At 43.8% G+C, this 19,053-nt stretch overlaps 1 protein-coding gene across 1 annotated transcript in view; it reads right to left on the reverse strand.

The window, feature by feature from the left end:
* ACVR2B (activin A receptor type 2B) overlaps positions 1-19,053 on the reverse strand; it is a 46,381-nt gene that overhangs the window by 16,751 nt on the left and 10,577 nt on the right. The gene's annotated exons all lie outside the window — the stretch shown is intronic.

A 19,053-nucleotide genomic window follows, 5' to 3' on the forward strand; every position in this document is an offset into this window, starting at 1 on the left:
CAGATCATTCTCCTGGCTAGGCTTCTGATGACCCCAGGGCACTCCCCATCACTTCTGAACCCCCTTCCACCTGCTGCAGGAAGTGCCATCCAGGGGGACAACCACTTCAACCCCCACCATTCAAACACTTTCCTTCAAACTTGACTTCAAACATTCCCCAAATCCATCTTCCTCACCATCCCCTACAAAACAACGTCCAGTCCCAGCCCCAGTCTACTCCCACTACCCCCAGGAACCACATAGCCCTGAGATAGGAAAGAGTATGGAGATGCCAAAGGATGTTCAGTTCTGTCTGAAAGCTCTGCCAGCACCCCATTATAGGCCGCCCACAATGGAGGGAGGTGGTGGCATTTACAACCTCATTGCTAGAACCCCACGCAGACACCCGAGAGGATAGTTGCACCAAGCATCCCGCCATCCTGTCCACACTTCTTGGGCCCAAGTAGGCCAGTGACCTGGCACCACTCCTGGCTGGTCTTCTCCTACCACTATTCCCGTCCCAGGAAGGAGGGAGGGGTCAGAGTCAATCCCACCAGACAGCCAGCCCATCAGCAGCCAAGAGCTCTACTTTGCCATCAGCCTCAACGGCTGACTGGAGTAGCAAGAAACACAAACCCTGCCCTGACCCTGGGGGAGGGCAAAGTACCCTGAACGCTAGTGTAGCCTAAGGACATCCTCACTCTCCTCTCCACCCCCACTGGTGGCCTTCATGAGGAAAGAGCTTGATTTCCCAGGGTATACCCCGGAGAGAAGGACACTGACTGGCTGTCAGGTGAAAGAAGCCCCCCACCACTGGAGCAGCCATTCCCCTGTCAAACCCAACCCCTTTCTGCATCTCCCTGAAGTGACAGGATGCTTCTTCCAGGGGCAACAGCAAGCAACGAAACTCAAGGATCCAGATAGCGCCCAACGGTCTGAAATGTCACCCGATCAGAATGGCAGTGCCCAGCCACAGCTCTGGTCATTCTACACCAGGTAGCCTAGGCTCTGACACTTGTGAAAGGCAAACGCATGGCCTCCTGACCAGCCAGTCAGCTGGGACTCAGCCTCTTCAAAACGAAGGGCCTCAGGGTCCACAGAGAGGCTTACAAGGGTACACACTGGCTTCCCTAGTCAGGCCCTTCATCAAGCATGTGGCTTTAAGGTTTAGAGGGAGAACCTGAGAGGGTGGGGTGGGAGTAGTAGACCAAAGGCTGAGCAAGCACACCAGGGCCAGGACTGAGGCTTGCACCTACGTTGCCCCAGTCTGCCTGCAGCAGCACCCAATGACTAGGTTATTCGAAGCACCCCGCCCAGAGGCCACAGGGCCTCCTCTCACCAGGCTGGGCCCCGCTGCATCCACGGCAGCAGTTCTAGTGGGGGTCCGTGGAGACCTGAGACTTGTGGGGCCAGCCATGAAGCTGCACTGCAGACAGGGAAGCTGGGCACTCCCCTACCTTCCTTCCCTCACTGCAGCCACACCATAATGTCACACCCTTGAATGTGATCAGCTTCTAGGCTTAGTAAGTCGGAAGTTACCACCTCTGACCGTAAGGTTCCCCACCTTCCTCTGATTTCAGCTCTTCCCTCTCCCTCAGCTAAGACCAGGCAAACTTTCTACTTCCACTGGCCCTTGTGCTTCCCCTGCCACTTAACTTAACCACCCTTGACTAATGGCCTGTTGTTGCTTAAAGGAATATCTCGGACATCCGAAAAGTGTACCAATAACATAACCACAAATAATCTCCAAGATGAAATAACACAATGAACACTTGTATGAGAAATAAAACATTACACATGTACTCGACAACTACTTCCTAAATGTCAGGCTTTCCCCACAAGACTGGAAAGCCAACGAAGGCAGGGCCCTTGCTGTCCTGAGTGGTAGAATCATTCCAAACACATCATGGATGGATGGGTGGACAGACAGATGGACAGAAGGGTGTAGGTATCATGGCTAGAGCAAGATTTCGAAAGGAGGGGACAACAAGGAAGGATGGCCTCAACCTGCAGCCCAAGCCCTAGGTCCTCGGAGTTTCCATCTCCATTGAGACAAGCAACAAGCCTCTGTGCTGAGGTAGGAGTTCAAACAAGGGAGGCCAACAGAGTAACCTCCTCTCTCCAGGCCACTGATAAGTCAGGGACCACCCTCTAGCCACTACCATGGGCAGGACCCAAGTGAAGAGGCTGGGAGTTCCAAATCTCAGAGGACCCAAGGGTTCAAGATGTCACCTGGGCCAGGCACAGTGGCTCACGCCTGTAATCCCAGCACTTTGGGAGGCCGAGACAGGCAGATCATCTGAGGTCAAGAGTTCGAGACCAGCCTGGCCAATGTGGTAAAACCTCGTCTCTACTAAAAATACAAAAATGAGCCAGGTGTAGCAGTGGGCACCTGTAATCCCAGCTACTCAGGAAGCTGAGGCAGAAGAATCACTTGAACCCGGGAGGCAGAGGTTGCAGTGAGCTGAGGTCGTGCCATTGCACTCCAGCCTGGGCGACAAGAGTGAGACTCCATTTCAAAAAGATGTCACCTGACCCCCATCTGACCAGATCCTCCTACTGGCAACCCAGCGAAACATGGCAGCCATGAGTGGGCCAGACTTCAAGTCCTACTCCAATACTTCACAGCTAGGGAAGTTGCAGCAATTAATTGAATTAATGCACTTTAAGAGTGGTTAGAACACTGCCTGGCACATTGGCTGTATTAGAGCCACACCTACCCCCTACTGCCTATGACAATCCCTTACAACACAAGTACCCTGTATGACTTCCAGCCCATCAAGTCACACTATGCCTACAAGAGCTTTATGTTCAGAGCTCTATGTAACATTCCATGCCCCTCCCTCACCACAGGGCTCTGCTGCCAGCTGGAGACCCAGGGGCCTCCCCCATTCCTCTCTCTTCCCCAGACTCTCCTTCTTCACACACTCAGCTATTTATAGCCTCTGGCAATACTCCAACCACAGGCCACCTCCACCCAGGAAGCCAGGGCATCCATGCACAGGTGGCTCCCCTTGACCCCCAACCCACTCACCTAACCCGGCAGGAGGAGAAGCCATGCTCCCAAGATGGGGGTGCTTATGGTACTCCCTTAGGCCTGCTGCCTCACAGTCCTGAGGTAAATGAGCATGGCTCCCAGACACCAGGACAAGGGGCTTGCTGCATCCCTAAGTCACAGCCAAACCAACCGCTGGCCTCCAAAGGAAGCTGAAATACAAGTGGCAATGTCCCCAAAGGGCAGTCCCTATGCTCCAAGAGGCCTAATCCCAGTGGAAAGAAAGTACCCAGGGCTCCCCAAACCTTCCCTCCTGGCAGGACACCACTCCCAGATACACCACTCCCGACCCCCACACAAACACACAGTACATGCACACACACACAGTACATGCAGACTGCACTCTGAACCAACATTTCTGGTAGCAGAACCTAAGCCGGCTAGTTTTGATGCTCGAAGACATGCACTGGGAGGTCAAACACTGGGAGGTTCGCTCCTATGAAGCTGCTCCTATGAAGCAGCTCAGCCCACTAGACTTTGGACATACCCACTATGCCCTGAGGAGAAAAGGGAGAAATCTCACCAGGGTCCTGTCTGTGAGGGGCTCAAAGTGCAACGGGGAGAGAAAGGAGATGGTTCAGAGGTGGAGTGTCCATGCCCATCTCCCCTGGAGTCCCTGAGCTTTGCACTTGGGTGTCTCCAGTCCAGCCAGTGTCTCCTAGAGGAACTGTGACCCCAGCAACCAGCAGAACCACTGCTCAGTTGGCTCCTGGAGGCCCCCTGACAGCCACCTACCCCAGGGAGCATGTGCCCAGTCCCACCTTTGTGGGCACTGTAGTGGTGAGAAGGAATGCCACTCACCACTACATCTATCTAGGTCTGCTTCTGCCAGCACACTGGGGCACACCCTCCCAGAAGCCTCCATGGACAGGAGGAGGACAAGAAAGAACGTCTCAGGAGGACCAGCGTTCTCCCTCTGGTGTCCGGCCTTCACATTTGCCCAGAGAGAAGAGGCAGCTCTCCCCACAGACAGCACCCCTCGAAAGGCAGCCCTGAGTCTGCCCAGCTGCCTTTATTGCCCTAGCAGGTCCCTCCATAAGAGCCAAGGAGGGCCAAGAGCAGTGACTTCTCCATGTTATGATTCCACACCCCTAGCTCCACAAAGCAGCATCTCTACCACCTCCCCAGGACCAGAGTAAGGGCAACCGGGTGTAGAGATGGAGGGAGCCTGAAGAGACAGATGCGGCCAGGAAGGAAGGCTAGAGTGTATAACAAAGACACTGACACACACACACACGTGTATGCACATTGTGGGATGGTATGTATAATAGGGGAGAAAAAAATCCCCAAATATTCCAACATTGTGTCTTTGCATTTCTTTTACCTGAGAGAGTAACTCTTGACTGTTTCTGGCAACCAAATACAATCGCTGATACATATGCTTTTTCTCCTTCATCCATGTATTTATAAGCCACCCAGGTTGACACACATTTATTTAATACTTAAACAGCTCACACTACATCCCAGGTCCTATACTAAGCATTCTGCAAAGAGTAACTTACTTAATCCTCATGATAAACCTGTGCAGGTCCTCATTTTATAAAAACTGAGGCACAAAGAGGCTAAGTAACTTACCAAGTTATTTATTAAGTGTCAAAATCAGGCTTCAAACCCAGGCAGCCTGTCTCTAGAGTGCATGTTCTTTATATACTGCTGCCTCTCCTACAGCTCTGAAGTGCATTTATTTCAGAAGCTTAAAACCTCACATAACTTTAAGCATCCACTCACCTACTGGACTCAGGTTATTTATGTTTGTTGATCTCAGCAATGCCATCATGAATTCTTTTTTACATTTTTGTGTGTGTGTGTGCTCATGTGTGGGCATTTCTTGGCTAGGTCATAGGGTCTAAATATCATCAACTGACTAAATACCGTTAAACTGTTCTCCAAAGTGGATGTGCCAATCTAAGTTCCCAACAGATGACAGCCCCACCTGGGGTTCACCTGGTGAGTGTGAAATGGTACACAATTTGGATCTGCATTTCCCTGATTACTTGTGAGACTGATCATCTTCTCATGATTATTAACATTTCCTTCTGAGAACTGCTTGTTTGTATCTTTTCTCATTTTTCTACTGGATTGCTTTTCCTTTGAGTTATAGAAATTATTTTACATATTCTTGGTAATAAAACTTTTCTTACTATATAGTAACCCTCTTCATTTGCAATGAATGCTCTTTGCCAAAAGTCCATTTTATCTGATGTTAACATAGCTTTATGACATTTCGTGTGTGTTAGCATTAAAGAAAATTATCTTTTCTAACTTAAAGAAATCTTTCTCTCTTCCCTCCCCCCAAATCAATCTAACACCATCTTTTAATTAGAGTTCAGTCTCATTACATTTATGATTACTGGGTATGTTTACATATATGATTACTGGGTATGTTTACATTTGTTTCTTCTCTACTGTTACCTCTGTTTGGATTATCTTTTAAAATTTCCTATTTTAGCCACTTTTGAAGTTGTACATCTCATTCCTATTCCGTTGTAAGCTAGGCCTATAAACTTTAATGGGTACACTTACACTAAAAGGGTAAATCAACATCTCTACCATCCCTCATTGGAACTTAAATATTTGAAACTCTAATGACTCTTCCAATGTACATCTAATTTAACATATTGCTTGTGTTCAGTATTTAGTGTCATTGTTCTTACTACCCAGCTCCCAAATCAGACATTATTTGTGTCTGTATTTTGTGAGTGTCCATACAGTCATCGTTCCCTGCATCTCTGCCTTTCTGAGACCACTGTCCTTACTGAAAAAAAATCTTTCAATAGAGATCTCTTGGCAGGGGAGCCTTTGTTGCTTTTCTCAAAATATTTTGTCTTTCTTCCTGAATGGCAATTTAGATGAACATAAAATTTTAGATTGTTATTTTATCTCAGCTCTCTGAAAATATTATTCCACTATTTCCTAGCTTCCACTACTATTGCTGAAAAGTCTGCTATTAATTTAACTTTGTAGATATTCTGTTTTTTTCTCTCTGGCTGCTTTCTCTCTTTGCAGTTTCACTACAAGGTACGTGTCTAAGTATATATTTAAATGTATACTACTTGGGGTTCACTATGCCATTAGATTCTAATGACTTGTGTTTTTTGTCAATTCTGACAAATTTTTGGCTATTATCAACTTGAATATTGCATCTCCATATTCTATGATTCTGAAATTTCTACTATAAGCGTATTAGGCCTTCTCATTCTGTCCAGTCTCTTAACTCTCCTTTCCTATTTTCCAATTCTGTGTCTAAACACCATTACAGGTAATTCCTGAAGATCAACTTCCAATTCACGAATTCTCTCTTAAGCTATGTCTAATCTGTTGTTTAGTCCTTCTACTCAATTTATAAATTCAATTATTCTATTTTTTCATTTCTATAAGCCCTATTAAAAAAAAACTTCCTGGTCAATTTTGATACTTCTGTACTTTGGCCAACTTCCAAATCTCTCTTAGAATTCTATAATTTAACTTCTTGAAAGTTTGCTTCTGACATTTGTTATTTCTGACTTTACTCATGGTACTGTTTCCTCATGGGGCTTTAGAATTTTGAATACTGAGCTTATGTTCATTGGGCCCTTTTCTGTTGGACTACTTTGAGGCCAAGTTCGAAGGGGCAAACTTTCAAAGGTAACTTATATTTTTGGCTTCTGCCATTCTCCCTAGGACATTAACTATTTGGAACCACTTTAATTTCTCAACTTAGTTTACCAGAGAACAGGATGGTATAAACGCCAAGCTCACATGAGCATAGGCCTATGGTTACAAATTCTCAGGGAAACTTCCCTAACCCTAACCCCGACCCAGACTCAGACAATTTCATTATTTAGTCTCTTTGTCAACAAAGACATGTTTCCTCTAGCCCACATTTTTACTGAGGGTATAACACAACAGAAGTCTGAGGCCATGCAAAGGCCTCAGTCTCAATTCCACATCTTGTCTCCTCTTATCTACACTGCTACTAAACCCATATCTCTAAATTACAAAGACAGGCAAAGTCTCCAAGGAATCAGCAGTTTCAGCCAGTGAAGGCATACAGCTCTAGTTTCCAGCCCCTTCTTGCTTTTCCCTTCTTATACATGCAGCATTTTTAAAAGGGTGTTTATTATACTTTTTCCAGCATTTCTATGTATTTTGCATGAGGATTTTCCACTGTTTTGTTCACTACAAATGCCAGAAATGTAAATACAAGAGCACCTTCCAAGGTGACAGGAGGAATTCCATCTGCCTTCAGAAGTCCCGCCTAGGAACAAGGAACCAAGCCAGGTGACCTTAAGTCACTTCCAACTTGGACTTTGTAAACAAGGACCTGGCACCATCCTCCCACAGCTCTGAAATACACGCCTTTTCCCAGGCCCCATCACTCCTGGACAACACTGGAAGGAGAGCTTCCAGGTAAAGGCCAAGGATTATACACAAACATTTCCTTTTGCTCCCTCCTGTAGTCCCACTAAAACCACAGTAAAGTATTTCAAGGCATAAACCTGTAAGAACAAAGAGAACAGGAGAGAACCACAGAAATGACATTTCAAGACTGGAAAGCATTTACACACATGGTAACTGATCATGCAGATTCCTAAGCTGGCTCTGGATAAAGTAGAAAAGCAGTGTGACTTCCCCCACAGAACCCTTCAAAACTCAGGAATTTGTGGCACCAGATGTCTCTGAAAGAACAGGGTAAAGATGAGTCTAAAGACAGAAGAGTTGGTTAGTAAGGTACAGTCAGATCCTCAGATCCTACCACCACTCATCATGGTTGACCCTCTCCAACCCAGCGGAGATTATGTTTATTTTCCAAAGAAAATGAACAGAGAGCCTCTTCGACAAAGAGAAGAAGGCAAACCTGAGGGCACAGGTATCACACTAAAACAGGAGGAATACAGAACAATGTACCAAATACAGGAACCCCTAGTTCTCATCCCCCGTGACTTCCAGGATGTTAATATCCAGGCTTGCCCCCTCCAGACAGAAAACAGAAGATATTTCTCAGGGAAATCCAATTAATTCCCAAAACAGCCCAATCAGATCACCCTAGATTAAGCCAACTCCACCCACGGACTCAGAGCTTTTAATAAGTATTCAGGTCCATCCTTAAATATTTATTAAGAATTTTTACATCAGGCCCAGCATGGTGGTTCATACCCATAATCCCAGCACTTTGGGAGGCTGAGGCAGGCAGACTGCTTGAGCTCAGGAGTTCGAGACAAGCCTGGGCAACAGGATGAGCCCTCATCTCTTCCAAAAATACAAAAAATTAGCCAGGCATGGTGGTTTGCACCTGTGGTCCCAACTACTTCAAAGGCTGAGGTGGAAAGATCGCTTAAGCCTGGAGGAGCAGTGGTTGCAGTGAGCCGAGATTGCGCTGCTGCACTCCAGCCTGGGTGACAGAGTGAGACCCTGTCTTAAAAATAATAATTTTTACATCATATATTTATTAGAAATATTAGCTGTATTTATCTTATCTGGTCTATGTTCCCTTGTCTCTTATTGCTTTCTTCTCAACTGAAGAATTCTCTATTATTCCATGCCTCCTTTTTTTTGGACACAGGGTCTTGCTCTGTGACCTAGGCTGGAGTACAGTGACTCAATCACAGCTCATTGCAGCCTCAAAACTCCTGAGCTCAAACGATCCTCCCACCTCAGCCTCCCAAGTAGCTCAGACTTACAGGTGCATGCCACCACACTCGGCTGCTTTTTTTTATTTTTTGTAGAGATGGGGTCTCACTACATTGCCTAGGATGGTCTGAGACTCTGGGCTCCAGTGATCCTCCCCACTTGAACTCCCACGGTACTGGGATTACAGGCATGAGCCACTCACTTGGCCCATTTGTCTGCCTTTTTTTTTCTTTTTTTCTATTTTGAGACGGAGTTTCGCTCTTGTTGCCCAGGCTAGAGAAAAATGGTGCAATCTCAGCTCACCGAAACCTCCGCCTCCCATGTTCAAGCGATTCTCCTGCCTCAGCCTCCCAAGTAGCTGGAATTACAGGCATGCGCCACCACGCCTGGCTAATTTTGTATTTTTAGTAGAGATGGGATTTCTCCGTGTTGGTCAGGCTGGTCTTCAACAACCCACCTCAGGTGATCTGCCCGCCTCAACCTCCCAAAGTGCTTGGATTACAGGCATGAGCCACTGCACCCAGGCCATTTGTCTCTTTTTTAGCTTAAAAGTTATAATCTATTCTTTAAGTTACCCTAGAGATGACAGCATGCCTTACCAAAATTTAATATTACTTGGTAGTTCCACTCTCTTCCTGGCCATTGTAAGAATCTTTAGAACAATTTAAATTCATTTTCACTCCACTCTCACATACAGCATTGTTGCCAAGCGTTTTCTTTTGTGGTATTTGAAACTCAGTAACACATTCTCACAATAAATGCCTGAATATTTATTATTTTCATTGCTCTTCATTCTTCTCTTCATCTCTGACATTCCATCTGGATTTATTTTCTTTCTGCCTGAAGAACACATTCCTTGACACGTTCCTTCTTTTTTAAGAAGTTTTATAGGCCAGGCATGGTGACTCATGCCTATAATCCCAGCACTTTGGGAGGCTGATGGGGGTGGATCACGAGGTCAGGAGTTCAAGACCAGTCTGACCAACATGGTGAAACCCTCTCTCTACTAAAAAATACAAAAATTATCCAGGCGTGGTGGCGTGTGCCTGGAGTCCCAGCTACTCGGGAGGCTGAGGCAGGAGAATTGCTTGAACCTGGGAGGCGGAGGTTGTAGTGAGTCGACATCACCCCACTGCACTCCAGCCTGGGTGATAGAGCAAGACTCCATCTCAAAACAAAAAAAAAAAGGAGTTTTGTTTAAAAATTGACACATAATAACTGTACATATTTATGGGGTAGAATATGTTTTGATACATGTATACACTGCGTAATGATCAAATTAGGGTAATTAGCAAATCCATTACCATTTATCATTTCTTTGTGGTAGGAACATTCAAAATCCTCTCTTCTAGCTATTTTGAAATATACCATACATTCTTGCAAACTACAATCACCCTACGGTGCAACAGACCACAACTTATTCCTTTAAATGTAATTTTGTACCCTTTGACCACCCTCTCCCCATCTGACCTCCTACCTACATCTTGAGCCTCTGGTAACCACTATTCTATGCACTATTTCTATGAGATCAACCTTTTTAGATTCCAAATATAAGTGAGATAATATGGTATTTGTCTTTCCATGTCTGGCTTATTTCACTTAACATCATGATGCCTTCTTTCCGGAACAACAATTTCACTTGATACAGAATTTTAGGCTGACAACTACTACTTTCAGCACTTAAAGCTGTCATTCTATTGTCTTCTGGCTTCCACTGTTTCTATTAAGAAGTAAGCTGTCAGTATAACTACAGCTCTTTTGATAATAATGCCTTTTTTCTCTAGCTGCTTTCAACATTCTCTGTCTTTGGTTTCCAGAATTTTTACTGTGATGGAAATAGATGTGGATTTTTAAAATTTATTGTCTTACCTGGGATTCAGAGGACTTCCTGAATCTGTGGCTTGGTATCTTTAATTTTAGAAAGTTCTCAGCTATTATCTTTTCTGCCTCATTCTCTCTCCTTTACTTCTGTGGCTGTGAGTTCATGAGTCTTAGACTTTCTCATTTCTTACTCTATGGGTTTCTCTTTATTCTGTTGTTATCCATTTTTCTGCCTGTCCATGGTTCAGTTTATACTTTCTTCTGATCTATCATCCAGTTCACTAATTCTCTATCCAGTTTCACCTAATCCCCTGATAAAAGCATTCACTGATTTATTAATTTGTTACTATGCAGAACAAGTCTTTAAGACATTTTTCCTTTTCATAGTTTTCAGCTATCTGATGAAATTGTCACTGTCATTTCCTTGACCACAGTGAACACTGCTTTTTTCTTCTCCTTCTCCTTCTTCTTCTTTTTAAATCAAATCTCGTTCTGTCACCCAGGCTGGAGGGCACTGGTGCAATTTTGGGTCACTGCAACCTCCACCTCCCAGGTTCAAGCAATTTCCTGCCTCAGCCTCCCTAGTAGCTGGGATTACAGGGCGCCTGCCACCACATTCAGCTAATTTTTTTGTATTTTTAGTAGAGACAGGGTTTCACCATGTTGGCCAGGTTGGTCTTGAACTAGTGTCTTCGTGATCCACCCACCTCGGCCTCCCAAAGTGCTGGGATTACAGGTGTGAGCCACTGCACCCGGCTGAACATTTCTATTTTAAAATATGTACATGGCAACTCCAACCTGGAGGTCATCCAGGTTGGCTTCAACTGTGATGTTTCTGCTGGTTGTTTACTTAAAATTACCAGTCATTGTATTTGAAAAATTATAGAGATAATTCGAGGCCTAGGATGACATAAATCCTCTAGAAAGAATTAACATGTCTAAAGGTACCATTACCCAGAACATGTTTTCTGTTTTTGAGATGAGTCTTACTATATCGTTCAGTCTGGTCTTGAACTCCTGGGCTCAACTGATCCTCCCCACCTCAGTCTCCCAGCTACCACACCCAGCAGCCCAGAATATTTCAATCTAACTTTAGTGTTTGTCTACATGTGGGTCCCCCTAACTTCTATATCTTTGGGATCTCAATCCCAAGTAAGTGATTGACTCTGCCCACACTTTGCTTAGAACTCCAATTCCTGTCTTCCCAGCCCCACAAAGCTATCAAATGCAGCCTCTCAGTTGACCCTATGACTAAAAACAGACCCAAATACCAAAATCATCACCCTAGGCCTTTGTTCTCATGCAGATACTGGCCTGGTAGGTCTTCAGTATCTTCTTGGATATACAATACTTTCAACCAGAGAAGTTTTATTTTTTTCAGTTTCTCTAGTTACCTTTAGAAAGACATTTGGTCCTGATTATCAGAAAAGGACATCTCTATATTTACTTTTTATCCAGCTTTTAGACATTATTTTCAGGATCATAACATGCCCAAAGGCAAGGGAACGTCACACACAGAAATTAAGCCCACCAGTGTAGATAAGATTGTCCATGGACAGCATTAAGCAAGAACAAAAGAGACACCAGGGCAAAGCCCTGAAAAAAGTAACTTCCATTCCAAAATGTCACTCAAGAGGAAAACAGAATTCACTTTCAACCAAACTTTATTGTTTCAGACAGTCATAGACTGAAGTGAGTCCCACCAAAATTCATAGGCTGAGGCCCTAACCTCCAATGTGACTACTGAGTTGGTGCAAAAGTAATTGCGGGTTTTGCCATTAATATGTTTACAGATAGGGCCTTTAAGATGGTAATTAAGGCTAAATGAGGTGATAAAGGTGGGCCTCCAGTCCAACAGGACTGGCATCCTTACAAGAAGAGACACCTGGAGTGGATACACACAGCAAAAAGGACATAGCGGAGTCAGAGCAAGATGGCCAAATAGGAACAGCTCCAGTCTCCAGCTCCCAGCACCAGCGACACAGAAGACAGGTGGTTTCTGCATTTTCAACTGAGGTACTGGGTACATCTCACTAGGGAGTGCCAGACAATCGGTGCTGGTCAGCTGCTGCAGCTCGACCAGCGAGAGCTGAAGCAGGGCGAGGCACCGCCTCACCTGGAAAGTGCAAGGGAGAAGGGAATCCCTTTTCCTAGCCAGGGGAACTGAGACACAAAACACCTGGAAAATCGGGTAACTCCCACCCCAATACTGTGCTTTACCAGGGGTCTTAGCAAACGGGCACACCAGGAGATTATATCCCACACCTGGCCGGGAGGGTCCCACGGCCATGGAGCCTCCCTCATTGCTAACACAGCAGTCTGCGATCTAACGCCAAGACAGAGGCGAGGCTGGGGGAGGGGCGTCTGCCATTGCTGAGGCTTAAGTAGGTAAACAAAGCCGCTGGGAAGCTCAAACTGGGTGGAGCTCACAGTAGCTCAAAGAGTCCTGCCTGTCTCTGCAGACTCCACCTCTGGGGACAGGGCACAGCTAAACAACAACAACAACAACAAAAAGCAGCAGAAACCTCTGCAGACGCAAACGACTCTGTCTGACAGCTTTGAAGAGAGCAGTGGATCTCCCCACGCGGAGGTTGAGATCTGAGAAGGGACAGACTGCCTGCTCAAGTGGGTCCCTGACCCCTGAGTAGCCTAACTGGGAGACATCTCCCACTAGGGGCAGTCTGACACCCCACACCTCACACGGTGGAGTACACCCCTGAGAGGAAGCTTCCAAAGCAAAAATCAGACAGGTACACTCGCTGTTCAGCAATATTCTATCTTCTGCAGCCTCTGCTGCTGACACCCAGGGAAACAGGGTCTGGAGTGGACCTCAAGCAATCTCCAACAGACCTACAGCTGAGAGTCCTGATTGTTAGAAGGAAAACTAACGAACAGGAAGGACATTCACACCAAAACCCCATCAGTACATCACCATCATCAAAGACCAGAGGCAGGTAAAACCACAAAGATGGGGAAAAAGCAGGGCAGGAAAGCTGGAAATTCAAAAAATAAGAGTGCATCTCCCCCTGCAAAGGAACGCAGCTCATCGCCAGCAACAGATCAAAGCTGGACGGAGAATGACTTTGACGAGGTGAGAGAAGAAGGCTTCAGTCCATCAAACTTCTCAGAGCTAAAGGAGGAATTATGTACCCAGCGCAAAGAAACTAAAAATCTTGAAAAGAGTGGAAGAATTGATAACTAGAATAATTAATGCAGAGAAGGCCATAAATGAAATGACAGAGATGAAAACCATGACACGAGAAATACGTGACAAATGCACAAGCTTCAGTAACCGACTCGATCAACTGGAAGAAAGAGTATCAGCGATTGAGGATCAAATGAATGAAATGAAGCGAGAAAAGAAGTCTAAAGAAAAAAGAAGAAAAAGAAATGAACAAAGCCTGCAAGAAGTATGGGATTATGTAAAAAGACCAAATCTACGTCTGATTGGGGTGCCTGAAAAAGTGAGGGGGAAAATGGAACCAAGTTCGAAAACACTCTTCAGGATATCATCCAGGACAACTTCCCTAACCTAGTAGGGCAGGCCAACATTCAAATTCAGGAAATACAGAGAACGCCACAAAGATACTCCTCTAGAAGAGCAACTCCGAGACACATAATTGCCAGATTCACCAAAGTTGAAATGAAGGAAAAAATCTTAAGGGCAGCCAGAGAGAAAGGTCGGGTTACCCACAAAGGGAAGCCCATCAGACTAACAGCAGATCTCTCGGCAGAAACTCTACAAGCAAGAAGAGAGTGGGGACCAATATTCAACATTCTTAAAGAAAAGAATTCTCAACCCAGAATTTCATATCCAGCCAAACTAAGTTTCATAAGTGAAGGAGAAATAAAATCCTTTACAGATAAGCAAATGCTTAGAGATTTTGTCACCACCAGGCCTGCCTTACAAGAGACCCTGAAGGAAGCACTAAACATGGAAAGGAACAACTGGTACCAGCCATTGCAAAAACATGCCAAAGTGTAAAGACCATCGAGGCTAGGAAGAAACTGCATCATCTAACGAGCAAAATAACCAGTTAATATCATAATGGCAGGATCAAGTTCACACATAACAATATTAACCTTAAATGTAAATGGACTAAATGCTCCAATTAAAAGACACAGACTGGCAAACTGGATAAAGAGTCAAGACCCATCAGTCTGCTGTCTTCAGGAGACCCATCTCACATGCAGAGACATACATAGGCTCAAAATAAAGGGATGGAGGAAGATCTACCAATCAAATGGAGAACAAAAAAAAGCAGGGGTTGCAATACTATTCTCTGATAAAACAGACTTTAAACTATCAAAGATCAAAAGAGACAAAGAAGGCCATTACATAGTGGTAAGGGATCAATTCAACAGGAAGAGCTAACTATCCTAAATATACATGCACCCAATACAGGAGCACCCAGATTCATAAAGCAAATCCTTAGAGACTTACAAAGAGACTTAGACTCCCAAACAATAATAATGGGAGACTTCAACACCCCACTGTCAACATTAGACAGATCAATGAGACAGAAAGTTAACAAGGATATCCAGGAATTGAACTCATCTCTGCACCAAGCAGACCTAATAGACATCTACAGAACTCTCCACCCCAAATCAACAGAATATACATTCTTCTCAGCACCACATCACACTTATTCCAAAATTGACCACATAATTGGAAGTAAAGCACTCCTCAGCAAATGTACAAGAACAGAAATTGTAACAAACTGTCTCTCAGACCACAGTGCAGTCAAACTAGAACTCAGGACTAAGAAACTCAATCAAAACCACTCAACTACATGGAAACTGAATAACCTGCTCCTGAATGACTACTGGGTTCATAACGAAATGAAGGCAGAAATAAAGATGTTCTTTGAAACCAATGGGAACAAAGATACAACATACCAGAATCTCTGGGACACATTTAAAGCAGTGTGTAGAGGGAAATTTATAGCACTAAATGCCCACAAGAGAAAACTGGAAAGATCTAAAATTGACACTCTAACCTCACAATTAAAAGAACTAGAGAAGCAAGAGCAAACACATTCAAAAGCTAGCAGAAGGCAAGAAATAACTAAGATCAGAGCAGAACTGAAGGAGACAGAGATACAAAAAACCCTCCAAAAAAAAAATCAATGAATCCAGGAGTTGGTTTTTTGAAAAGATCAACAAAATTGATAGACCGCTAGCAAGACTAATAAAGAAGAAAAGAGAGAAGAATCAAATAGACGCAATAAAAAATGATAAAGGGGATATCACCACCGACCCCACAGAAATACAAACTACCATCAGAGAATACTATAAACACCTCTACGCAAATAAACTAGAAAATCTAGAAGAAATGGATAATTTCCTGGACACTTACACTCTCCCAAGACTAAACCAGGAAGAAGCTGAATCCCTGAATAGACCAATAGCAGGCTCTGAAATTGAGGCAATAATTGATAGTCTACCAACCAAAAAAAGTCCAGGACCAGATGGATTCACAGCTGAATTCTACCAGAGGTACAAGGAGGAGCTGGTACCATTCCTTCTGAAACTATTCCAATCAATAGAAAATGAGGGAATCCTCCCTAACTCATTTTATGAGGCCAACATCATCCTGATACCAAAGCCTGGCAGAGACACAACAAAAAAAGAGAATTTTAGACCAATATCCCTGATGAACATCGATGCAAAAATCCTCAATAAAATACTGGCAAACCAGATCCAGCAGCACATCAAAAAGCTTATCCACCACGATCAAGGGGGCTTCATCCCTGGGATGCAAGGCTGGTTCAACATATGCAAATCAATACACGTAATCCAGCATATAAACAGAACCAAAGACAAGAACCACATGATTATCTCAATAGATGCAGAAAAGGCCTTTGACAAAATTCAACAGCGCTTCATGCTAAAAACGCTCAATAAATTCGGTATTGATGGAACGTATCTCAAAATAATAAGAGCGATTTATGACAAACCCACAGCCAATATCATACTGAATGGGCAAAAACTGGAAAAATTCCCTTTGAAAACTGGCACAAGACAGGGATGCCCTCTCTCACCACTCCTATTCAACATAGTGTTGGAAGTTCTGGCTAGGGCAATCAGGCAAGAGAAAGAAATAAAGGGTATTCAATTAGGAAAAGAAGAAGTCAAACTGTCCCTGTTTGCAGATGACATGATTCTATATTTAGAAAACCCCACTGTCTTAGCCCAATATCTCCTTCAGCTGATAAGAAACTTCAGCAAAGTCTCAGCATACAAGATTAATGTGCAAAAATCACAAGCATTCTTATACACCAGTAACAGTCAAACAGAGAGCCAAATCAGGAATGAACTTCCATTCACAATTGCTTCAAAGAGAACACCTAGGAATCCAACTTACAAGGGATGTAAAGGACCTCTTCAAGGAGAACTACAAACCACTGCTCAGTGAAATCAAAGAGGACACAAACAAATGGAAGAACATACCATGCTCATGGATAGGAAGAATCAATATCGTGAAAATGGCCATACTGCCCAAGGTAATTTATAGATTCAATGCCATCCCCATCAAGCTACCAATGACTTTCTTCACAGAATTGGAAAAAACTGCTTTAATGTTCATATGGAACCAAAAAAGAGCCCGCATTGCCAAGACAATCCTAAGTCAAAAGAACAAAGCTGGAGGCATCACGACACCTGACTTCAAACTATACTACAAGGCTACAGTAACCAAAACAGCATGGTACTGGTACCAAAACAGAGATATAGACCAATGGAACAGAATGGAGCCCTCAGAAATAATACCACACATCTACAGGCATCTGACCTTTGACAAACCTGACAAAAACAAGAAATGGGGGAAAGATCTCCTATTTAATAAATGGTGCTGGGAAAATTGGCTAGCCATAAGCAGAAAGCTGAAACTGGATCCTTTCCTTACTCCTTATACGAAAATTAATTCAAGATGGATTAGAGACTTAAATGTTAGACCTAATACCATAAAAACCCTAGAAGAAAACCTAGGTAATACCATTCAGGACATAGGCATGGGCAAGGACTTCATGTCTAAAACACCAAAAGCAACGGCAACAAAACCAAAATTGACAAATGGGATCTAATTAAACTAAAGAGCTTCTGCACAGCAAAAGAAACTACCATCAGAGTGAACAGGCAACCCACAGAATGGGAGAAAATGTTTGCAATCTACTCATCTGACAAAGGGCTGATATCCAGAACCTACAAAGAACTCAAACAAATTTACAAGAAAAAAACAAACAACCCCATCAAAAAGTGGGCAAAGGATATGAACAGACATTTCTCAAAAGAAGACACTCATACAGCCAACAGACACATGAAAAAATGCTCATCATCACTGGCCATCAGAGAAATGCAAATCAAAACCACAATGAGATACCATCTCACACCAGTTAGAATGGCAATCATTAAAAAGTCAGGAAACAACAGGTGCTGGAGAGGATGTGGAGAAATAGGAACTGTTGGTGGGATTGTACCACCACTGCTGGTGGGATTGTAAACTAGTTCAATCATTATGGAAAACAGTATGGCGATTCCTCAAGGATCTAGAACTAGATGTACCATATGACCCAGCCATCCCATTACTGGGTATATACCCAAAGGATTATAAATTATTCTACTACAAAGACACATGCACACATATGTTTATTGTGGCACTATTCACAATAGCAAAGACTTGGAATCAACCCAAATGTCCATCAGTGACAGACTGGATTAAGAAAATGTGGCACATATACACCATGGAATACTATGCAGCCATAAAAAAGCATGAGTTCGTGTCCTTTGTAGGGACATGGATGCAGCTGGAAACCATCATTCTCAGCAAACTATCGCAAGTACAGAAAACCAAACACCGCATGTTCTCACTCATAGGTGGGAACTAAACAATGAGAACACTTGGACTCAGGAAGGGGAACATCACACACCGGGGCCTATCATGGGGAGGGGGGAGGGGGTTGCATTGGGAGTTATAACTGATGTAAATGACGAGTTGATGGGTGCTGACCAGTTGATGGATGCAGCACACCAAGATGGCACAAGTATACATATGTAACAAACCTGCACGTTATGCACATGTACCCTAGAACTTAAAGTATAATAATAATAATAAAATTAAAAAAAAAAAAAGAAAGAAAGCCCAGGAGAAAAAGTAATAATAATAGACAGTTGTACTTGATTGTTTCCATGGTCAAGGCATCCTCCTGAGTGACAGATAATTCATCTTCTGTCAGTTTCCATTGCCTAGAGATCATTCTGAGCATTGTTATCAGCAAAAACCTCCACAAAATGAAGGATTTTCAAACAGGAAACCAGATGTGATGGGGTCAGGCCCTGCATGTGATGGGGATATTTGGGTTAATGATGATTGATGCCATATCGCATTTCATAAAGTACACACTTGCCAAATCAGGTATTTTTCCTGTCACATAGGAGCAGTTGCTAAATTCCTTTACAGTAAAGCACCAAGGTCAAAGAGGAAGGAGTGAACACAAAAGAAAGGTGGCATAATAAAACAAAGATAATCATGTTGCATATTGTATAAGATTGGCATTATAATCCGTCCTAAATGTCTGTTATTTATCTGG

This window comes from Piliocolobus tephrosceles, chromosome 2 (assembly GCF_002776525.5).
Source record: "Piliocolobus tephrosceles isolate RC106 chromosome 2, ASM277652v3, whole genome shotgun sequence".
NCBI lineage: Eukaryota > Metazoa > Chordata > Mammalia > Primates > Cercopithecidae > Piliocolobus > Piliocolobus tephrosceles.